Raw genomic sequence first — 25,844 nt, 5'->3', positions numbered from 1 at the left:
CTACCAATATAGAACAAGAATGAAGCAATTGCCAAATGCAAGGGACTGAAAAAGCAGAGACAAACTGACAGCATTGTGAATCTATGGCTGTGACACTATGCCAAGGTTAAACACGAGTGAAAATAAATATATCAGGGTAAGCACACATTTTCCCAGATTTTATGGGAAAGAAGTAGATTCACTGTGGTGTAAATAAGAAAACAATCTCAGTAATTACTGATGACCAATGTCGGATGTTTCATGCACTTCGGTGACTGAAATGAAGTGCCCCACCAGTTTCAATGTGAGTTAAAAAAAGAATCAGTATTATTAGAATAAGTCCTTGAAAGCTTCAGAAGTCTTTTCCCAAGATTCTGAAAAAATACCTCTTCCTTATTAATAACCTGTTTGAAATCACTGCTAGCATTCATTTCAAAGAAAATTAAAGTTTTATTATATCTAATCCAGATTGTATTTTAATAACACTTATATTGGAAAATAAAGTATATTAAAATTATTTCATTTGGATTGTAACTTTAACAACACAGAATACTAGCTTCTGCTATTGCTTCACTGTTTGGCTGTAAGTAAACATTTCAGTGACTATAATTGCTAACTTTACATTAATGGGAGGCAAAAAAAAGTCACCAAAAATACATATTTTACAGTCTAAGGAAATATCTTCAAAAAAGCATAATTTTCTGGAGGCAAATTTTGCTTTCATAGAAATGTACAAATGTCACCAATTACACAAGATGTTGGTTTGATATTCAAAATTTGAGGGTTGGAATCAGCGTTTGGCATATCAGATTAACCCACCACTTAAGACTCTGACACCCTGTATCCAAGTGAAGGCTGAGTTTTAGCTATTCTGTTTCCTGTGCAACTTCCTACTAATGCACCAACGAAAGCAGTGCCAAGAATTTGGCTCCTGTCACCTATATGGTAGACCCAGATGGAGAACTTGCTACCTGATGTCAGCATCCCTAAATCTGGCTCTTGAACCACTGGAAAATAAACAACCATGGGTGATTCTCTCTTTCTCTCCTTGTCTTTGCCCCATTATCCCTTCTCTCTCCTTTTCTCTTTTCCTCCCTCCCATTTCCTTCTATTTCTCCCTGTCCCCCTCTTCTTCTCACTCTACATTTCTCTTTTACCCGTTGCTCTGCCTATAATAATTTTCTTATTTTAACTGAAAATAAAATTTATAAAGAGGAAGAGAGAGAGAGAGAGAGAGAATCTTTCATCGGCTGGTTCACTGCCAAAATGACTGTAATGACCAGAGCTGAGTGAATCTGAAGCCAGAAGCCTGGAAATTCAGGTTTTGTTTTGTTTTGCTTTGTTTTGTAAATATCTATCGGTGATTGAAAGGCAGGTTTATAGACGGAAAGAGAAACACAGATCTGCTGCTCTGCTCTAAGTGAATAATTAAATACATCTCTCAACAAGAAAGCTAAAAAATCAGTTAAAGGCGAATTAACTTTATTTTTGTAATGTATTGGTTACTTCCATTTGAATCAGGTTATTCAAAGTGTTTAACATTCAAGGTTAAGATTTCAAACATTCTTATGTGGTTGTAAAATTAACATGAGCAGACTACAACATGTAAATTAGAGTGTGTTTTATTTTGGTATCAGTATGTACTATCTTACTGCATGCTTGATTAGAAGAATGATTACAAGTATCTTTCAAAACAATTGTATTTTATAATTTCTATTGAAACATGAAGATGATTAACAAACTATCGATGCTTTTTAAAAATAAATTTAAGACAATATCTTCCTTTTTGGATTTGCAACAATAATTTTATAAATATATATACACAGGATTTTAATTGTGAACCTATGGGAGACTTTAAGCACTTTTGTTTATTTATGAAATGCAAAAATATTAATGGATAAGTTGATTTGGGAGAAAAAGAAAGAATCTTTCAAATAATTAAGAAGCTATAATATATTTATAAACTTAGAAGTCCTATAATCGGCAGTGAGAATTAAAATGATTCAACATGTAATGTCAAAAATTAATTAACAGGAGAACAGAAAGGCAAAAATAAATAACCTCTAAAATTAAAGAAAAATTTTAGTGTTAAGTGTATCCTATTGTAACATATCAAATAGGCTAGTACAGGGTTAAGGTCAAAAAGGACAGTGAAATGAGATAAGGGAGTCTCCTCTGAAAATCTATATGGGTTTGAAGTCCTCTTATCTTAAAATATATCTCAAATGCCATTCTTCAAAAAGCCTCACATTTTCTTACTTCTCCACATGAAATTAGACTGAACCTGACAATTCATACACACACAAATGCACACCAATTATTATGGTAACAATTGCTTTGCATGTGCAGTTTATTTGTAGGATATTTTCATCTTTATATTACTGAGTTTCTAAAGCACAACAATCATGTAATTAATACTTCCTTTTTTAGATATGCTATGCTTTGGTTCAATTATATTTAGTATTAGTAACCTTGAATAACTATTGCTAAATATATTTTAAATGTCTGAGTTTTTGTGCCAATGTAAGCGGATTTGTTAAAATGGTGTTTCCTATTTGTTATATACTCTTACATATTAAAAACAATGTTTGATAACAGGGCTCCAGGATTTTCTCTTTTTTTTTCTTTAAGATTGGTGTGCTTTTATTGGAAATGCAGACTTAATTAAAAAAAAAAAAAAGGAAGAATCAAAAGAAAGATCTTCCATCTGCTGGTTAGCTGTACAAATGGCACAACCTCCAGAGCTGATTCAGAGTCAGGGACCACAGGCTTCTCCTGAATCACACATGTGGGTTTGTGCCCCAATTCTTGGGGCCATACTTCACAGCTTTTCCAGGCCATAAACATACAGCTGGATGGGAAGTGGAGCAGCAGGAACACAAAACCAGCATGCTTTTGAGATCTCAGCGCTTGTAAGGGAGAGGATTGTCCAATTAACCAATAATGCCAGACCCCACAATGGGACTCCAGAAATTTTTATCAAAAGCACCCATAAATTCTGATCATTTCAGTGTCAAGCCTGGAATTAGGAGCATTTTCCAGGTTCCACAAGTGAGTGTTGGAAGCTAAGGACTTGAGCCATCATCTGCAGTGTCAGCATACTAAATACTGGGTTTATACTCAAATCTGGAAGTCCTTGGAGAAAAAATAAAAACAAAATTAAAAAAAAAACACAAAACAAAGTAACAGAAAATAAAACAAAATAATCTTGGAGACATGGATGAAGCTCCTGGCTCCGTGCTGGTTTTTGGCCCAGCTTTGCCCTGCTGGTCATCTGGGGAGTTAACCAACATGTGGAAGATCTTTCTAAATATCCTTCTGTTTCTCCTCTCTGTAACTCTTGACTTTCAAATGAACCAATAAATCCTTTCCCTTGATCTACTGTATTTTTGCCACATTTCAGTTTCTTGAAGTACTGGGTTATGATTGTTATTTTTTGTATTTGTCATTATTATTTTCTGTTGTTTGGTTTTGTAGGGATAGGGAACTATCTTTTCATTTCCTCTTCCTAGGTCCCCATTCTTCCCCCTCACTATCCTCCCTGATATTATTACAATACTATAGTTCTTTGATAATTGTCACAAGTCCAACATTCCGCTATTTAAGTGTATCATGTCATTGTAGGTGTGGACAATAAAACAGAGTCAAGCATCCTATTGTTAAAGATATATTTAACAATTTCATTGAGAATCCTTTTATTTGGGAGTAGAGATTCATTAGTGCAACATATCACCACTTCCTGGTATTCTAGTGTCTACATATATTCGTACAGATAAACTTCATAACAGAGAACTAGATCCCTATTTTCTTCATGAATGTAAATTAAGGACTCTGCCCAGATTCTCAAGGCTGCCATATTCATTGGTGCCAAACCATCTAATTTCCTGATGTAGGCCAGCAACAGTGAATCCAGTACTCACAACAAATCAGACTTACTTTTGTCCTTCACCACACCGGTTAAAGACCATAGAGTTAAATAGGGCAAATCATGTAATGTACGGTAATCTCCCCATTTCATTTTCCATAGCCTTAGTTATAACTTCAATTGTTTTTACAATGGAAATTTACATTCTTACAGACCTGGAGATGAGAGCACTGGCCACATTTGAGCTTCAATTATGGATATTATTCTGTCAAGCACAGACAACTAACCCAAAGTAAGAGAATGATTGGATGTACAGAAAAATGATGGGGTATATTTGAAAATTATATAACTTAAATAAATATTTGTATTCTGAGCTGAGCTTGAATGAATGAGAATTCCTTAGGATAGGGACAATAATGAATTTAGCAAGAATATTTGAGGAAGGTTTGCAGTTAAGAAAAGAATAATTGTCGATTTTTTAGAGGTGGCTCCAGGAAATGACATAGGTGTCATATGTGTGTAACAAGATGATCAGGACAATTAATTGTAATGCTTGGGCTTTGAATTTTATTTTCAACGTATCAGAATGTGATGAAGCATTTTAAGAAAGATGATGACACCACATGTTCATGCTTAAAAAAAAACACTGTCAGAATCATAGGAAAGAATTTCAAAGAATAATCAAAATATGAAGAATGGAGAAAAGTTAACAGGATGAATGTGAAGGAAAGCAGAAATGGCATCATTCTGATCATTGGTAATGAAAGTAATAACCATGAGAGGGGGGTGGTTTCTAAACATATTTAGAAAATATAAGTCAGATAACTTGACAATAACTTGAATGTGGAGGACAGAGTTAATGAGGGGGAAATAATGATTTCAAAATTTCCAGCTTTGGAAGCTGCAGGTGGGACAAAAAGATGTCACCTCATGTTCCTTTTAATGCATGCCTGAGGAACTGTCATAGCTAACACTAGAGAGGTGGATTTGTTCTCTGCTGTACTGAGTATGGTTACTCCACATAAAAATTTCTGCTAGAACTGAAATTTTGAAAACAATGGAATGATATAGCACAATCCTTACAAATCAATACCATTGCCTCTCCAGATGCATGTTAGAGCATATATAATACAAATCAACATTGATATTTGGTATGCTAACAGCATAAGAACCTTGAAATATACTGAAACAGCAGGCATACTATCAAAGCATGAGAACATTTTTTGGAGTTATATGATCACAGAGTAGAAAAGCTATAATTATATGTTGTAACAGATAAATTTGGTTGGAAATTATGATTTCCAAGATACATTATTTTCAGTGGCATTATTTGTCAATTTATTCATAATATAATCTTTTCATTTGTTCCCATCGAATATTCTCAGAATATACATACAAACCAAAGTAGGGGTATTGGTACTGACATATAGATCATTGTTTTAAAAGAAAATGAAACCAAACCCCCAGCATGCAGCATGCTGCTTGTCTCCCTTAGCACAATGTGTTCTTGCCAGCTCTTCACAAAGGAAAAAAAAAAATCACTGATGTAAGGGAGTGATAGAGATGACTTTGCAAGGTTCCAATCGCCCAAACTCAAGGAGTCATTTGCTTCATCAATAGATAAGAACCTCAATGGCCAGTGCTTATCTGGAGTGACTTGAGTAGGGGAATTCCAGACCAGTGCAAGATGTAACAACCTCATTCACATAACCCGCAGACCAACTGGAGCCCACTTGGTCATCACAAATTCCCTAAAGAGCATGGCGTCACTGACCAATTATAGGAATGCGAGAAGCTCAGCTGATCAAATACCTCTCAGCCCCAATTCTACTGTTTAAGAACCTCCACCCATAAGTCCTTACGGCATCCATTAACTCCCAACGAAGCCACAGCCTTTCAAAATCTTGCTCTGCAGTTTGCAGTAAATACCCTTCTTCCACCAGTGCCAATATCGGTGACTGAAGTTCTGCATGTTGGGCAATCATTATCAGTTTGGGGGTTAGGTTGGTCTCCAAACAGTGTAGGGTGTTATTTGGCAACAAAATTATTGTTGAAAATAGTCCCTAGTACTTGCAAAATCTGCCTTTTCATTGTATTTATGGCTTTATGGATGTTCTGATATCCAAATGTTATTTTAAATGACCAGGGCGTGCTTCTCTGTTACATACCATTAATTAATCAGCACATATTGACAGAGTCATGGAATGCCTAGTGTTTTCTGTTAAGTCACAGCTTTAATGATTTCAACTCAAATTTTTATTAACATGTAATACCATTATATGAGGAGCAGTACAATAGTTCAACACACACATTGATCAAGCTAGGCACGTTTCCATTTATTTTTAAGAGAGAGAGAGAGGGAGAGTGTGTGTGTGTGTGTGTGTGTGTGTGTGTGTGTGTGAGTTTAAACAAGTATATCCTCATCATCTTTCTTCAATTATTCATTGATGGACACAAATGTTGATTTCATATAGGAGCCACTGCAGGTAATACTGAAATGAACATGTGAGTGTATGTATGCCTTTCATATACTCAGTTTATTTCACTTGGATATATATCCATGAGTGGGATTGCTCATATTATGATTTGGGTTTTAGCTTTGATGTCCCACAAGCGTCCATTTGTTAAAGATTTGATATTCATAGTTTAATGTAAATGGCTCATTGATTAACATCAGGAGCTGGTGAGTTAATATTGAGGGTATACTCCAACTGTGGCATTTGTGAGGTGGGCCTAGTGATAGGGCTTAGTTCAAAGGGTGACATACCCTAAGAAGGTAGTTCTCCTAGAAGGTAAATTATAAAAGATAATTTTTGTCCATCTTTCATGCTCTGATTTGTAGCACACAATTTTTCTTTCATTTTCGTTTTTTAAAGTGTTCATTATTTTTATCATCATCATCATCATCATCATTTTATGATATAGTTTCATAAGCCCTGGGATTTTCCTTACCCCTTCCCACTTCCCCTCTCCCCCGAATGAGTTTCCCAATAATATTACTATAGTATAGTTCTTCATAAACAGATATATTATTGCAGGCATGGTTAATGGCAGAGAGTCCAGCATCCTATTGTTAAGGCATAGCTGACAGCTTCTTTGGGAATCTATCTTTGCTGGAAGTAGAGATGCATACTGCATTGTATCCTCACATCTGGACACAATGGTTTCCATTACACAGTTACTATATATCCCCTTAAATGAAAAGCCACAATACAAAATCAACAATAGGAAGAAAAATAGAAATTCACAATGCCATGAAGTTAAATAACATGCTACTTGATATGAGAGTCTCCATTACACAGTTACTCTACATCCCCTCAAGTGAAAACCACAAAAAAAAAAAAATCAGCCACAGGAAAAAAAAATTAAAAACATCATGATATTTTTCATTTGAAATCCAGATTATACAGAGTGAGAGGGAAAGAGAGAGGAGATCCACTTCCCAAATGCGATGCCTGCTGTATCATGACACATATCCTTTACCATTTTATTAATCTTCCACAACAAAACTGATTGTTCTCCAGACTCATTATATGCATGAACCAATTTATTCCATGAAATGTGTGCAAAAAGCATTTATAAGTGTGTTTTAAATTAAAAATTTACCTTTAAATTAGCTTCTTCACCAATTATTTTTGTTACAGTGAAGAAAAGGTAACCAATACAACTGGATTCTATGGCAGATCTATTTTTGGGCTTTTTGTTTTTGAGAAATATCTACACAGTTTTTCATAATGAATGTAATATTTGCATTTCTACAGACACTATGTAAGTGTGCCCTTTTTTTCAACAATCTCACAAGCACTCTGTTATTTCCAACCTTTTTCATAATAGCCAATGTAACTGAAGTGATATTACATGATTGTTTTGATTTTACTTACCTGATGGAAAACACTATTAAGCATCTTTTTCAAATTTTAAAAACATTTTTATGTGTTTGAAAAAATATTTACACAAACCATTTATTTCTTAAGTGAATTATTTTTCTCACTGTTGCATTTCTGTTTATATTTTATATATGTATATCTATATATGTAATATCTATTATGTATATCTATGATATTACCTTAACTTCTGAATCATTATTTATTTCGTGTTTTGTCTGCTTACTTTTTCTTTGGTATGAAAAAAATGAATGAAATAATGGAAAATATAATATGATGGCAGGAAGAATAAAAGAGAAAGAATGAGAGAAAAATTAATATGAGAAAGCCCAGATGTTAGGTGTAAGCCATAAACCATGGCAACTACTTGGATATGTAAGAGATAGTAAATAGATAATTAGCAGAAATGTGTCACATTAAGTTGATAAAATACCACACAAGGATATTATTGCTGTGGTTCCTTATATCAGTAATTCATAATAATACTTGATGGTCAGTGGAAGAAATTAATTTAAATTCCATTGGATGTCGATGTAGGGAAAAGAGCGATATGGTGTGCACATAACATCATACTTTATCTAAAACTCTGAGTTATCAAATTTGCAGAATCAAAAAGTAGTGAGCAGAAAGACAAGGATTTACAGAATTTAGGCAAATGATTTTATATCTGGGAACAGTTCATGAGGATTATGTAATAAATTCATAATTTTGTGTTTTATTTCAATTTTATGGAAGCTGAACTAATACAGAAATTTAATAGAAATTCATCAATAAATATTATTCTCTACATTTAAAAATAGTTCTATAAGAAAGTTCACAAATTGCATTTCTTAACTGTGCAACTTCCCTAATTACACATTTTAAAGAAAATTTATGCACATATCTTAAAACCTATCTTTTAATTCCTCTGAATACTAATTGAGAGCCAAATGTTAAAAATGTTTCATAGTTGGATTATGTCTGTTTGCCATGTAAAATATCAGTGTTTCATAATATAAGGTGTTTGTTGGCTTAGAATATATTACATTGAAAAGAATATATCTTAGATGGGAGTGTTTTATACATTGAAATCCATTAAAGGAGTAAGTTGAATGGACATTCTATTAATATGTTATCAGCTTAAAATCCACTATACATAGGTCCTATTCATCTATGCTTGAGTTCATAAAAATCTGATAATCCCTTTGAGATAGACGAATCGAGTAGTTTTGGTTTTTTCAGCTGGTGTCTTCAACTGAGACTCCAATAACTTAGTATCTGAATTTTCCTCATTTATATTCTTCTACATGATATATGCTACTATTCTGAGATTTCGATAAATCAAAACCAAAGTTTACAAGGATTTCACACATATAATGGCAGAAATGCCAATTGCATATCAATGTAAACATCATAACGAATGCCTGCCCTAACCATGGACTAACAATTTTTATGTTGTGAATAAAAAAAGATGTTAGATTCCCATACTTTTTATATGAGGATAATGAGAAAAATAAACAGTCGATCCTTTTACTCTCCTGTAAAAAGCCATCAGACTTTACAGAAAATATTCAACTATTCAGAACATTTTAAAGTAGTTAAAAAATACCCAGAATGAAGGGAATAAATTATGCTTTGTTACTAGATAACTAAATAAAAGAGGAGTTAAATAGAATTATACATATAAATTTGATGGTTATTATTAGAATTAAAAGATAGAGAAATAAACTTATGTGTCTCACAGTACATCACTATTAATTTGGAGCAAAAACTCCAGAAAAACATAAGGAATAATAATTTTTAGTAATACAAAACAGAAAATAAATATGTGAATGAAACTTGTATATAAATTTAAAATTCAGTATTTACATATAGGTGGTATATATTTGACTTCCATTGCTTCTATGATAACATGAGCCAATCAATGTATGAGACACATAAAGTGAAGCTAACATTTTTAGTAATTAAACTGATTTTCATATCTGTTTAAATTGAAATACACAAACTACTACACACCGGTATAATTACCCGGATTTGGGGTATATCAATTTTGTACTGTGGAAAAAGGAACAAAGACATTTCCATCCCTTTTTGAGGGTTAATTTATTTCTTTGGATGTATAATTTTTAAGAATTCATGTACTAATAAATCATTTCAATTTCTGTTCTTTGTGTTAAAATAACTACTGATTGACGTATTTCTGTTCATTTAAGAGACTGTCATTATTCATAATCATTGTGTTCTACTCTGGCCAAAAGGATATATTTATAAGGTGAAGAGCTGAATGTGAGGTACTGTCTGTTATTCTACACAATGATCTTTTTGTTTGATGTGCTGTGTAAGGATTAAGACCCTAAACTTGACCTCATCAACGTCATGATGCACATAATGGATCTAGTTAGTGCCGTTATAATTCATTCATGTTCTATTGTGGAAAACTCAACTCTCAACGCATTTTGATTAAATTTCCATTAATCATTATTAAAGATTCCTCTGTGCAAATGAAATAGCATTTAGTTCATTTAACATATAATTGAGTTCTAATTGAGCAGCAACTGTTTCGTGGAATTGTTGAACACTTTTGAATGGAAAATAAAACAGGTATCAGTTCTGCAAAGTTTCATATAATGCTCTACGTGCTCACTAACTTCAATTTCTATGTTCTGGAAATAATATTCCTGCCAACACAGACTTCAGTTTTATTCATTTATGCAGTATTGTGTTTATAATGTTTTTTATTTATGTTTTGATTTCATGATGTAATCCCATAGGCTGTGAGATAACCTTACCTACTCCCTCCCAAAATCTGCCCCCTCCACACTGATTTCACTTATATTATTACAATAGCATAGGCCTTCGTAAGCATTCATTAAGTTCATTATTTTGCTATTTAAGCGTATCCTGTATTGTGGATATGGACAATGGCAGAGAGTCCAAAATCCTACTGTTAACATTTATTTAGCAGTATTGTGTTTTCAGATTAAGTACATTTTTTTCCAGTTCTGCATGGAAGATAAACATGCTTCTTCTGGAAGGAATGTAGACATCAGTTTTGCTACACACAATAAGATACTGTTATCTCCATCTTGGAAACTGTGCCTTGAAACAGAACAAAAGTAGCTTGCTTACCTTATCAATAATCCAAGCAGATGCCAGTTTGAATCCCGGCTGCTCTACTTCTGATCCAACTCTCTGCTAATGGCCTGTCAGCAAAGGAAGGCACAGGCTCTTAAGCACCTGCTCCAGTGTGGGAGACATGGAGGAAGTTCTAGCTCACCAATGGCTGCTGCAGCCATTTGGGGAGAGAACCAGCAGATGGAAAATTTCTCTCTTTCCTCTGCTGTAGCTATATCTTTCAGATAAAAATAAAATAAATCTTAAAAACACACAAACAAAATGCTCCCAGTTCAATTTTTGCTTCCTACTCATAAAATTCAAAGTAAAAGTCTTCATATAAATTGTGTGTTCTCTTTTATACTCTGTACATTTAATACTCATTTCAGTATTTCTAAAATGTTATTACCTTTTAATTCTCTTTATTCGAAGTTTCATATCTACAAATATGCTCCATTATATTTATTTATAATTTTATAGTCAAACTAGTAGTCAACTTTTGGCAAATTCAGATTGCAGCAATCTCCAGTATTGAGTTCAGGATAAATGAGGCAAAAAGAATGCCTGATAAAATCAGTGCTAAGTAAGACCTTAGCTGGTCTACCTTCTGCACTTTATTTTTCTTAATGTTATTTTATATTTTTAGCTTGTACTTAGCATACAGAATACTAAGAAATATGTTGATTCTATCTTGTCTAGAATTTGAAATCTGTTTCTCTTGTTAAACCAGATTCAGTATGTAAAAATTAACTTTTAAGCATGTTAATTTAAGCTCAGGTGAGCGCTTACTTTTAAACAGAATTCTTCACCTTGGAAAAGTATTAAATATAGAATTTCAATAATCTCTTATATAAACAGTTTTCTGAATGAAAAATGTATATGAATTTATTACAATACATACTCCTATAAAATACTATATTTTTGCACTGAAAATGTTAATTTGGGAAATAGGGTGACAATTTTTTTATCATTTGCTCTTTCTTCAAGGAACACAGTGCTGCGGTTATTTATTCTTTGTTGAATTTATATTAATAGCAGGAACTCACAAGCGAGCAAGTAACTGATACTTTTTCTCAATTTTCTCCCTTCCTTCCTCCCTCTCTCCCTCCTTTGTTTCCTTTCTTCCTTTTTTCTTTCTTTTCTGCCTTTCTTCTTCCTTTCCTTTTTTTTCCCCCAAAAGGCAGATTTTACAGAGAAAGAAGCAGAGAGAGAAAAAGAGAGGTTCTTCCATCTGCTGGTGCATTCCCCAAATGCCTGCAACAGCTGGAGATGAGTTGATCTGAAGTTGGGAGCAAGCAGCCTTTCTCTGCAGTCTCACAAGGACGCAGGGGCCAAGGCCTAAAGCAATTCTCCTTTGTTTTCCCAGTCCATAAGCAGGGATCTTGGCTCAGAGTAGAGCAGCTAGGAGTAGTGTTGGTGCCTATATGAAATGCTTCCACCATGGGGCTGGGGCAGAGGATTATCCTGCAGAGTCACCGCACCAGCCCTCTCTTTCTGTTTTAAATATCTGTGATACTTTATCATATTTGTGGAAAGTGAAATAAAAGACAAACTTAGTTTGGAAATAATTGTGAGCAAAAGCATATTTTTTCATAGTTTTTGCTTTTCATTTACATATTTTAAAATAGAAAACCTTGAGACATATAATTGAATAAATTTTGAAGTACCATGTGATATATAAACCATAGATAGTATATGCATATATATGCATATATTGTTACAGAAGAAATAACAGTTCATATGTGCCAAAGGAAATGGAAAATTAACATGACATTGCTTTTATCTGTCTTTCAATTTTACTAGAGAATTGATGAAAAACAGAGAAAGAAAAAAGGAGAATGGTGAATTAAGATAGCAGAGGAGCCAAAGGAAAATGTGAAAATGAAAAAATACATCAAATAAATTATAATAATGCAATAATGTGGAACAAAGGAAAGAAATTGGTGAAAACTGAGGAGTTCGCAAAGAAAAAGAAAATAACTAAGGAGGAGAAAGAAGTGTAGGAGCAATAAAAATATTATAGGCAAATTAGGAAAAAAGGGGGGATGTAGTACAGAAAAAAAAAACACTCTCACTGATTTATGTAATCAATGCATTTCCCTACTTACCTGCTTTACCTTAATAAATTTTGTTATCACTAACTTGAAATTGTTAGGCTTTGTAATTTGGAGATTTCTTCTAAATACAGTTAATTAGCAACAAATGAATAAATAACCATTGATAACATTCACAATTTAAAACAGCAAATTCTTGACAGAAACTGCTTGCAATAAAAATTGCTATCTTATGTAACAAACACAGAACTTCCATTAAACACAATTTAAATCAAACTGACAGGTTTTACGGTAAAATTGTCATGAACACTAAATTACGCAAGAAGTAAGTCCACCATTATATTACAGCACAGATATCATGTCCCCCCACAACAGGGCTTTAACATTACTTATAAATACCGGCTTACATGTAATAATGCAATTTATACCCATAAATTCTCTTTTCTTTTTCAATCTCTATCTCTCTTACTTTCTCTCTCTCTCTTTCTCTCTCACACACACACACTCACACACACACACACTCACAGAAAATTTCATTTGTATACTTTGAGAAATAAGGAAGATCAACTATATTTTAACTGTTTTATTTATGTGTGTATTTGAAAGGGTTTTTGAATGTGTGGGTGCGATTAATTATTCTCCTTTATTAGACATTAATGAGAACTGACAATAAAAAAAATGGTTCAAGGATTTCTCTCCCACACTTTCCACAGACTGCTTACTAAAAATCATAGGAACTTTTAGGCTCAGAAAAAAAAAAAAAGATGAGTGAGGGCCTCTGCCTCCTGCCTGAACAGCTGGTATTCATCATTCTTGCATAATAAAAATGATCATATTGGCCCAGCTTCCACACAACATTGATTATTTGTATAAGCCCTGGCCCTTAGCTCTGAGTGCAAACTAGGTACGATTTCATTTCAGCTGTATCTCAGTACTCCTATGGCAGTTTCCGAAATTTTTAAATCCCCATTTGCCTAGTGAAAAGGAAATACATGCAATCCAGATCATTATCTTCATTATCTTCAGCACACTGCTAGCTGAAAATATGCTAAAGCATGTACGATGAATTGTTTATTAATATCAGGAATGACAAAATCTGGAAATGTGCCTAGAAATCAAAATCTATCAGAATGCCATAAGAATGAGGATCATAGAACAACTGCTACTGCGTTGAGAAAACTTAATGTATATTATTTACTAAATATTTATCTGAAAATCCACACTTTTAAAATGGTTACTGAGAAACTAATTCACTTTGTTTTTGAGCTCACAGTTAATACAATAATACCTTGTTTAAGACAATGTAACATATATGATAAACACACAAATAAAGAAAGCTATATTATTTTGCTTTCAAAGTTTATTGTTTGAGGAAGGTTTTTTTCACTTGGTCAATTTTTCCAAATATCCATTAGATTATGGCATCTGGAAAATAGGGGCAATCCTATTCGTTGAAATCACTGAAGGAGCAACTCATACAATTATCCTATTTCATCTAATAGTTAAAATTCTTGAAACTGAATAATTCATAATATTTATTGAAGTGCATCATTTTCATGGGATAGACAATCCATGTGAATTACTTGCTGTAAAAATTAGAATGTAATATCATTATTAATTACTAAATATTTTCCCACTTAAAATTTCTGATAATGAACCCTTTAATGAGACAGTATACACACCTTCTACCATATTCTGATTTTCCACTTTTTAATTCTTATCATCTAACTTATGCTACTTTCTGTATATATTCCCATAATTGATTATTGAAGTTTACCCATAGAATCCCAAAATATTTAAAATAACCGATGGATTTCCAGATACCTGTATATTTATGCTTTCTCCTCTGATATTCTCATTATAGAAATCTTTACAAGAATTTTGCAAGCTGCAGTCTCATTAGATTAGGTCATATATTCTCAAAAGGCTAATAATGTCCTCAATGAAGCAAAAATCTGCTCTTAAGGGAGCAAAACATTTTTGCAATATTAAAATTGTTTGTAAGTCTCCAAAGCTTAACACAGCACAACAAAATCTTCAAAATTAAACTTTAATTTCTTGCAAGCAGAGTGGTAATTACAGGAGAAAGTGAGAACTTAAAAAGAACGATTTCAGAAAGGGGATTGATGAAAAAAAAAAAAAAGATCAAGAAACACTGAACCAGATCATCTTTGGGAACCCATGCAGTCACAAAGCTGTTTGTCAACATCCATGTCATTTTAATCCTATCTGTAACAAGTTTTTTTCAAGACTTGGTGAGCTGTCCTGGAGAAATACTCCGGTGCTTCTAGATGTAAGCCAAATATTACCTCTTTAATTTTCATAGATATATTCTTTATACCTACTTACAGGGAAACAAACAAAATATATCTTCACTGTGTCCCTATATTTTACAAGAAAGTTATTAACTCAACGTTTGTGTTTCCTTCACCAAAATCTGCACATTGAAACCTTCTATCTCCGCTGGACAACACCTGGAAACATAAGGACATAAAATTCATCAATGAGATTATTGTTCATACTAAAATTTCAATAAAACCCACAAGCTCTTTGTCTTTGGTGAAGGAAAACACATTGAGGAGTTGGCCCTTTGCTACCTAGAATAAAACTTGCACTAGACCCTAAACATACTTGCAACATCTCCACCACTGTAAGAAAAAAAAAGACAAAAGAAAAGAGAAAAGAAAAGGGAAGAGAAGAAAAGAAAAACAAAAAAATTGGTGTTGGTGCTGTGGCTTAGTCAAAAAAACCCTGCTACCTTCATTACAGGCATCACAGATGGATTCTGTTTTCTGCCCTGGCTGCTTCTCTGTCAGTAAGAAGATAGCCTGAGTCCTTGGGCCCCTGAACCCATGTAGGAAAATGGGAAGATACTCCTGACTCCTGCCTTCAGATTAGCAAAGTCCTAGTTCTTGTGATTATTTGGGGAGTGAATCAAAGGATGGAAGATCATGCACCTCCTCTCTTTCTCTATTTTACTCTCTGTTTTTTTTTTCTTTTATTTTATTTCCTTTCCTTTTCTTTTTAAATTTATTTATTTTTGCTGGAAAGTCATAGATTCAAAGTGAAGGACAAACAGAGTAGATCTTCCGTCTGGTGATTTACTCCCCAAGTAGCCTCAACTGCTTGAGATGAGCCAAACTGAAGCCAGGAGCCAGGAACTGTTTCCAGATTTCCCACAGGGATTCAGGATGGCCCAAAACCAATGTTTATGCATATGGCTCTGTTTATACATGTAGGTCTTATCTTTCAACTTGTAATTCCAGTGTATATCACAATAAACCTAAATGCATGTAATGGCAAGACACTTGTATATATTTACATGAGTTGTATCTGCATGTCTACTCATTGTATGATGGCTACAAGTAAGGAGTTATGGGAGTTATGATAAGTTATATAATAATATATTTACTAGCTGTTACTTTATCTTTCAAGTGTCAAAGAGCACACAAAGTGAGCATTATACTAAATCTATTAAAACTCTAAACTACTGCAGTCTTCCTGTAATGTTAATTTGTAAAGGGCACCTGTAAAAGCTCAAATAGTTAAATTAGAAATTTTAATGTGATTAAAAAGCTTAACAAAAAAAGAGAAAATATCTCACATTTATTTAAATCACAAATGCAGATGACTAATTAGAGAAGCCAATGGAGACATTTAATATGAGCACAAGCATCATGCAAAAGGTTAAAAGCAATTAATATTCCATTTGGATGTTAGAAAGACAGAAGCTCTTTATAAGCATTATTCACATTGCCTATTTTATGGAATTAAAAAGAATATAAAATTACAAGCAACATAGGAAACAAAAAATGAAAAGATCTTTTAAGATTTATGTAAGACAAAATAATATAGGGGATTTCTTGTTTTGATAGTGTAAATCCTCCTCTGTTTCAAAACATTCTTCAATTTTTGGCACACACATGACACTTATTCTTCCACGTAAAACTTCAAAATGTATTTTTTTCTATTTGAAAATCAGATCAATGTCCTTTCTAGGCTAAAAAGGAAAAGATCCATCTTCCATTTTAGCACAGTGTAATTTTACATAAATCAAGGTTACAGATAAAATAAATATACCTAGAATAGTTAGTTTAATCAGCATTCTCAATAGGTTGCACTGCTCCTTGCTGAATATCAATTCCAAAGATCACTTTATACTTTTCCTTTGTTAAAAACTGCCCTCACCACAAGTACAAAAATATCCTTGTGTCTTAATAATTAACACATTCCTTGGTAGCACTCAAGAAAGAAAAAAACAAAACAGCAATTTCTTCATTTATTGTTCTGTGGACTTCATCTCAACAGGATGTCCCTCCCTGCCCACCCTAATTAAGAAAACTGGCATATGAAACTTTCTACAGATGGATCAACAGCAGGGGCTGCATGGATTTCCTTCATGGGCATAATAGTTCTATCAGCAGCCCACATCACTTGAAAATCAGTATTGCTGTCTGTACTCCATAGGCCTTCCTGAGCCTCCGTGCTTCCTGCCAATTCTTCCTCTGCAATTACTGCTCAGATTCCTCTCAAGGTTCTCCAGAACACTCTTCTACATGCCAGTATTTTATTTTCCGTTGCCATTTTCTATTTTTTTTTTTAGCCTGGCTCCTCCTACACCCTGTGTTGTTATTGCCAAGCGACTATTCCTGCCACTATAGGAGTCATGCATCAGCATTAGAGAATTAGTGTCCACCAGATTCAAGAAGATAATGAGCAAAATGAAATAACTTCTGGCTAAAAAAATAATCACCTGGCTCATTTTCCTTTTCTCAGTCTTGGAGAGCAAATAGAAAGTTCCAGTTCCTTAATGTTTTGTTTTTTTTTTTTTTTTGAGTTTTATCCATAGAAGGAGGTCCCTGGCTAAGTTATACAAAAACTTACATTTTTCTTCTCTGGAGAAATAGCATGACAAATACAGCTTCCCTGTTTCATTCCAGATACTGCCATTTGGACATATTGTCTCTTATTCCTTATTCGTACTTTTGATGAAGACGTAACTAACAATCCCATTCTGGTTGGGTTGTCTAACTTCTTCCAAATAAAGATCAAATTTGGAGTAAGTGATGCTGACAAAAATATCATACTTAGAAAGAGCTGTAGTGCCTGTGGGGCACTGTGTCCTCAGTTGCAATCTTCAGTGTAAAGAGAGACAGAAGGAAACATATTCAAAGCAAGGCTGATGATTGTCATTCCTGATTTTCACAAAATCCTGAAAGGCTCCTACATGAAACATATGACAACTCCTTCAAAGTTTAATGCATCATAGGGCTAAAGAACAAATCACATTAGAATCCAGAATAAATCCAAGAGATATGTTTCCATCAGCCAGGACTATTATTTGCACAGAAACAATCCTTTTTAAACAGTAACACAAAAGTTAGTGGTTAAGCCCCTTAATAATCTCAATCTTCTGAAGGGTTAGAAATCTGAAATCAAAGGTTACACATGCAAAGAGGAATATCCAACAGACAAAGGAAGTAATTGCTGTGGTCTAACTATGAGACTTCAAGATGCTACCAGTTCTGGATGCTAAGTACCCAACTATGAGTCTATCTCAAAACCTGCCCTTACTCAGTGGAAATCAACTCACCTAAGACAGCACCAAACTCTTATGGAAAATTCTATATGCAAGATGAAGGCAACCTTGATTCTTGTCTCACATGAATGGTGTTTTTTAATGCCGACAATTTCAGTGAGTAAGATGAATTTTATTTTTAAGATGGAAATCTCATGTTACAGCATCAGAAGAAGGGCTTCACAAGAAGAAAGAACTGAGAAAATAGTGGAAATTGTGTCTGAGCATCATGTTGAGAGAAAAAAATGGATCAATTAGAGGGTAGCGCTCAAAAAAGAAAAAAACAAACAAGCCAATAGATAAAACTCAAAGACATGGGGTTGACATTTTGTTCTGCACAAACATACTTTTTTGGGGAGGTTATTTTTTGCATTCCTTCTGAGAGTCCTGGCAACTGGAATTCACATTCTGATAAGGGCTTCACCTAGCTGCCCAGATGCTATTTTTATGAGGAAAAACAGATATCAGGAGGAACTTATCTTTCCAAAGAACAAAAGGGGGGAAAGGGAAGAAGCAGGAGAAGCAAGATGTCATATTTTCAAAGTAAAATTCATGAGAGCCTACGACCCTAACTATTATTAGCCCAAATGATTCCTTACACTGTCATTAGACTAATCCATATATAATAGCCAGTTTACATAAAGAGTGCCCCTTAATCCAAATTGGTTAAACTGGATTACTTTGCTAGCCCATGTGCATCCCATAGGATTAACTGAGGACTCTGGGGCAAATTTCTGAGGTCAGCTTCTGCTTCAATCCTGTTCTGAGTCTTTCATGTACTTAAAAGCAGATTCCTTTGGGGAGCCCCCTCCCTGACATGGTGGTGATTCACATGCTAATCCTCTGTGCTGTGATGCAGGCATGTGATGTGGGCACTGACGAGGTGTCCTGGCAGCTCCAGCTTGGGCCAGCTCTTTGTCCATGGCCTGGGCAGGCAGAAGAGGACAGCTCCAGTCCTTGGGATTCTGTAGGTACATGGTAGACCTATAAGAAGCTTATGGCTCTCAGGTTGGCATCAGCTCAGCTCTGGCAACTGTGGCCATTTAGGGAATGCATAAGCAGGATGGAAGACCTTCTCTCTATCTCTCCTTCTCTTCTTATAAAATCTGCTTTTCAGTTAAGTACAAATAATATTTAAAATAATAATAATAATATTAATAATACTAACAAATGTCTTGGAAGTTGTCATTTAGCCTCCTGGTCAAGATTCTCATATGCCAGTTTAGGGGGCATGTATTAAATTCCAACTTTGCTTCCAGGCTATAGGAGTGAAGTGGAAACTCACTCTGTTTATCTCAATGTGTCTCTCTGCTTCTAAAATAAATTCAAAAAACAGATGGAGTTTTTGAAAGCACTATTGATGTTATTCTGGATGATGTCTCCATATCAGGATCAATTTCTTAGCAATTTCACCAAAAACATGTAAAGATTATCTCAGCATGGACCTCATTGATGTCACCTTGGTTAGAGGTTGGTATCACTGTCTAAAACATTATGTTCAAGAAACTTCTCCACTTACAAATCAGAAAATCACACTACTTATGGTTAAATAACATGCCACCTATATTCTCACATGCTAATCTGCCACTGAACATCTCAACTGACGTTTTAGACTTCGTGGAATCTATCTACATGAGTAGGCACTGATTGCAACCTTGTTTCAGGACTTCACAATACCTTTTAATATATTTCATTAGTAGAATATTCACCCAAGCATAATTATCTTCCCATGTATTAGCAAGGAAATGATTTTTCCAAAATTATCTTGCTAAGAAAGTCTGAAATATATGGTTTATGCAGCACCAGATGCATATACACACAATACTTTCCTGTTACAGAAAAAAAATCAAGTATAAATATTAAAGTATAAATATTTAGATTCAAATTTGAAAAAAAAGATGACATTAAGATACACAGTTTACATCTTCTCATATTAGCAATCTGATCATTATTTGTCTGAATTCCCATATGCAAGGAAATTCTAGATACAAGAAATCCTACCTGTGTTTTATTTGGGATTATTCTTTGGTGGGATATTGCAGACATTTATACTGCATCTGGTATTTGTTGTTTCAGAACTCCTTTTGTTTTTGTTAGATGATAAAAAAAAACTTAAAAATTCTTTAAAGTATTAAAGCAAAATACAATTTTCTCTATTCTGTCAAGTTCACAAGATGCTTTATTTTTTGCTTATTTTCCAAATAAAATAATGTATGAATTCATTTGTATTTCCTCATAGGTTCTGGAATTCTTCTTAGGTAACAGTACTAATTATGTAATGGAATAACTTTTTTTAGGATTTATTTATTTTTACTGCAAAGTCAGATATACAGAGAAGAAGAGAGACACAGAGGAAGACCTTCTGCTCACTGATTCACTCCCCATGATGCCTCAATGGCTGGAGATGAGCCGATCCAAAGCCAGGAGCCTGGAGCCTCTTCCAGGTTTTCCATGTGGGTGCTAGGTCCCAAAGTTTGGGGTATTCTCAACTGCTTTCGCAGGCCACAAGCAGGGGGCCATCTGGGAAGCAGAGTTGTGAACCGGCTCCCATATGTGATCCAAATGTGTGCAAGGCAAGGACTTTAGCCACTAGGCTACCATGCAAGAACATTTTAAAAGGTCATAATTGAGTAAAAAAAAAAAAAAAGAAAAGAAAAAGAAAAAAACAACAACAACAAAAAACCCTCCTACATTTAATTTAAAAAAAAAAACCTAAAAGCAAATAAGAAACAGAGTTTATAGCAGCGTATTCATGGTATAATGTGCATCTGTTGTTACATAATGTCTTTGGGTCTCTGTTTTAAATATCCCACCATTCTGATCCCAGATAATGCTGTTAAGATTAATGATAATATACTTGTTTTCAGTTTGGCAGCACACAGAGAATGCAATTACATTAAAATGTAAGGAGAAAAAATCATTTACACAACAAAGGTTATCAAACTTGGTAAGAAACAAGAGTGGCTGGAGGCAGAGGTGGCAGATTTGCAACAACTGTTTGTGGTGTGATTCCAATTTGAGTTTTCTTTTGTCAGCTCAAGCCATCTTGGTGAACAAAATACTTCCAGCTCCAGACTTAATCACGTTAAACGATTCGGAGCATAGTCTGTGGGAAATCATCATTGCATCCAAGAAAGTGCTTTGGGATTTGGTGCCATACCCAAATATCCAGACTCAGTATTTGTGTTTTCCTATGAATTGCTAGGGTTCAATATGCTTCCTTTATTGTCATAAGCCAAGAAGCAATGACCAAATCCTAATTTCAGTTCTATAACATTAGCAGTTATCTAATTTCTCTAAACTATGTTTGTTCTCCCTCATTTCCCTTACCATTGCTTTTTCCTAACACGGAACAGCTCTCAATTACTTAGTCCTAATTCAACATTCACAGTATTTTGAGAATAATTCCAACACAGCTTCCATTATTGTAGTCATTTTTATACACATTAAACATTAAAACTCTACTGTGACATATGCATTTTGCTCTCATTGGAAAGATAAGAGATATATTAAGAGAACAACTGATTAGAAAATCTAAGACAATGTTGATAAATGCTGTGCTCTATCCCTTCCTTCTTACTCCCTCATAATACTTTTTCTTACGTCATTTTCTTCCTCCTTTTCTCCCTCCTTATTGTACCTGCTCTCTCTCTCTTTCCCTCTCCTCCTCTCTTTTCAGGTATTCATTTTGTTGGAAATATGATTTAACAGACCGCAGTCTGTTTTCCAAGGGGCTTGTTGTTAATTGGTTTTTCATTATTTCCAAGTTTTTTTAGCCAATGCGACTAGAAATAACTAAACATAAAAATGTGTGTGTGTGTGTGTGTGTGTGTGTGTGTGTGAGAGAGAGAGAGATGAAGAGAATATTTTCAATTGTCAAAGTTAAGTTAAAAATATTATTTCCACTATACATTGTATACATATTGAAGCAGTGATGTTTATTAAATAGTATAATGCAGTTTTTAACTAAGTATTCAATAACAAGTGAATCATCATTTGTTATATATATATATATATGTATATACATATGCATTTTTTAAATTTTATGATACAGTTCCATTACAATGGGATTTCTCTTCCTCCATTCCCAAACCTTCACCCCCCCCCCCCGATTTCCCCTATATAATTACAATAGTATAGCCCTTCATAATCAATCTTAAATCCATCATTCTGCTATTTAAGCGTACCCTGATATTGTACGTATGGGCAATGGTAGAGATTCCAGCATCCTACTGTCAAGATATATTTAACAGGTTCATTGGCAGGTATCCATCTTTGATTTGAAAATAGAGATGCATTACAGCATTGTGTCTTCACATCTAATTGTGACAGTCTCTATTACACAGTTATTGTATATCCCCTTAGTGAAAAACCATAAAACAAAATCAACAGCAGGAAGAAAAAAAAAACAGAAAATTAACAACATGAAGTTAAATTGCATGCTACTGAATATAAGTCAACCATTTGTATGTTAAGCCACTCATTAGTAAAATGGGAAAATTTGTATTTCTTTCCATCAGTATGGCAATGTTGTGATGACACATTTATAAAGATGCAAATCTTTCCAAAATAAAAATGCTACATTCGTTTTTAGTTATCACAGGCAGCATTTGCCTTTGTATATCTCAGCTTTCAAGGTTATTGACAAGAAATTACTGGGTGATTTATTTCATGGGAAAAAAAAAACTTTCTAAAAATGTCTCAGAAAAAAAAGAAGTATCAGTAGTATTCCATGGAGCATGGTTATGAAAATCAAACACTGTTTCGCTGTTTGTTCATGTTCAATGGAAATAAATAAGCCATATACTGAATTTCATTATAAAAAGTAGCATAACACTCTCTTATGCACTAGACTATTGCATAAGACCCGGGGTCTGGTTAGACAATTTCGAACAATGGGACCATCTACAGAGGAGCCTTTGATGACATTTTTGAAGCATCCATGATGAGATAGGTCACTCACCCAGACTTCAACTACTTCACCCTTGCTGGGATTTGGCGGAAAAACTTTGAAGCAAACCAATGAGCAGATGCTATTGACATTCTAAAAATAAGGAAGAAAAAAAGCCAAGTTTCAACAAACTTCTTCAAATCATTTAAAGTCAATAAATATTTGTGAAGCCTCACTATTGTGCAGCCTCTATACTGCTCTTTGTGTCTCTCTCATTTAATAACTGCTCATCCTGCTTCAGATGCCTGTCATACCTATCCTTCATGGTACTGACACAAAATCATCTTCAAAGACACTTCTGATAGGGTCACTTCTTTACCTAAAATCCCCAGGAGAAATCTCAGTAACTTTAGCAAATCGCAAAATTTCATGAAAGATTCATCGGCTCTTATTTATCTAAGCCCTTGAACGCAAAACTATTTATATGTCTTCTGGTGTTATTTTCATCTGTGTCTTTTGAAGGGCTAGTGCTACATGATCCTACTGAAAATGCTATCCTGTCTTGATTTGACCAGGCACTAATTGGGCTTCAAGTACCTTACAGGCTATCCTCTACACACGTCTGTGGTTTCTCAGGCAGATGGAATTATAAGCTTCTTTGTATAATCAATACTTCTTCCTCAAAATCATTTTCACAAAATAGTGATTTGTTACTCATTTAATTACTTACACAATCTTCCTTATAACACACCAGTCAGAGGCCAGTGTGGTGGCTTAACAGATTAATCTACCTACAAGTGCTTGCATTGTATATGGGCACCAATTCATGTTCCAGATGCTCCATTTATGTTCTTGCTCTCTGCTTATGGCCTGGGAAAGCAGTAGAAAATGGCCCAGGTCCTTGGGACCTGCACTCGCACCAGAGACCTAGAAGAGTTCCTGGATTTTGGCTTTGGATCGGCCAAGATGGCCATTTTGGCCTTTTGGGGAGTGAACCAGTGGACCAAAGATCTTTCTCTATCTGTCTCTCCTTCTCTGTAGATCTGCCTTTCTAATAAAATAAAATAAATATAAATCCTTAGAAGATAAAAATTAAGCAGTATACCAGACAGCTGCTATTCTATCAGAGAAACTATTTATATCTTAAAGACATGCATTTCAAAAGAACTTTAAAGAAAAAAATAATTAGTAGAAAATTTCATAATTGTTTGGAAAGCAAGCAATGACTGTAATTTTTTATGCTAGTGCAGAAATGTGTTTAATTAATTTTCTAAATTCTCAGAATTGCACTTATTTTTCTAATTTTAGTTTCTCAAATAAAGAAATTATCTAATTTAATACAAATAACACAGGGTTCCTATGAATAAACGTTAACTACATAATTGCATTGACAGACATCACTACCTCCGAATCATGCCATGATGTCATTGAGTCTCTGAAGGTAATATTTAATATAATTTCATTTATTTTTGTAATGTACCTCTTGAAGAAGGAGAGAGAGAGAAGGAGGTGAGGGGCAGAAATAGAGGAATCCCATTTCCATCCTCTGGTTCATGCAGAGGATGAGGAACTGCTGTATAAGAATCAAGCTAGGAGCCTGCAACACAATCTTCAGGGTGGGTGGAAGGGCTGCACTACTGCCTCCCATGACTGCATTCATTCAAAACTGGAAGTAGGGTATGAACCTGAGCAGAGTGTGGTTCTGATCTGGGGCATCACTGTGTTAGGCTAAATGCTCTTCATTCTCTTTTAACTAGCTATTGGTATCTATTTATTTGGCTGTGTTTTCCTCCAGTTATCGTTATCCTATCCCTACAAAAGCCTACTGCCTTGCTTTAGGATATTGTCCAATGACTCTAAAGTCAATTACCAAATCAGAACATTTATTTTCTATTATAAAATTTTCTCCCATCTTTAAAGCACTAACACAAGTTGTCATTAATACTTTTCTTATTCATTATTTGAAAAGAAGTTTCTTTATTTTTCAATATTCATTTTAATTAAGAATTTCTTCAATAGTACATATTGCAAAATTAATGGAAATTATTTTTTAAATATTAGATTCATTGTATGTGCCCCTAAACAATGATCTAATATTAGTTATGAAATTTTGAGATTCTAATGCATACTTTAATATTATAAATTTCCAATTTAAAGAACTATTTAATTTTAAGACATGTGCTAAGATAAAATTTCAGCAATCATCATGTGTTTAAAATAGAAAGATTCAGTATTAAATACCAAATTTCCTTAGACTTCAGAAGAACATAAAGTACTAAAATATTTACCTTACACAGATATAAAAAGTTGTACTATTTGCAGACAGATTCTCTACTAGCATGCCACTTCAAATTTCTCTCACTTTATGAACCTTATTTTCTTGCATTAAAAGTAACTAAAACTCTAATTATGCACTCATTAAAAGAAACAAAAATTGGTTTTTTTTGAGAGAAGATTGTACCACTTCTAGCATGAGCAGATAAGAAATTGAGTGTGTAAA

General features: G+C 34.0%; 1 long non-coding RNA gene across 1 annotated transcript in view; it reads right to left on the bottom strand.

Annotated features, from left to right (window-relative positions):
• The window catches only part of LOC121163621, a 67,064-nt gene extending 43,587 nt beyond the window's left edge, over window positions 1-23,477 (bottom strand). Inside the window, exon 1 of the long non-coding RNA XR_005884919.1 lies at window positions 23,417-23,477. This is a non-coding gene — a long non-coding RNA (uncharacterized LOC121163621). The remainder of the gene's footprint in view (window positions 1-23,416) is intronic.
• Between the last annotated feature and the right edge of the window lie 2,367 nt (window positions 23,478-25,844).

The sequence above is a fragment of the Ochotona curzoniae genome, unplaced genomic scaffold (genome assembly GCF_017591425.1).
Source record: "Ochotona curzoniae isolate NIBS_2020 unplaced genomic scaffold, NIBS_Ocur_1.0 contig_64, whole genome shotgun sequence".
NCBI classification, from domain to species: Eukaryota; Metazoa; Chordata; class Mammalia; order Lagomorpha; family Ochotonidae; genus Ochotona; species Ochotona curzoniae.
The sequence above is the reverse complement of the archived record's forward strand: the minus strand, read 5'-3'. Positions and strand labels throughout refer to the sequence as shown.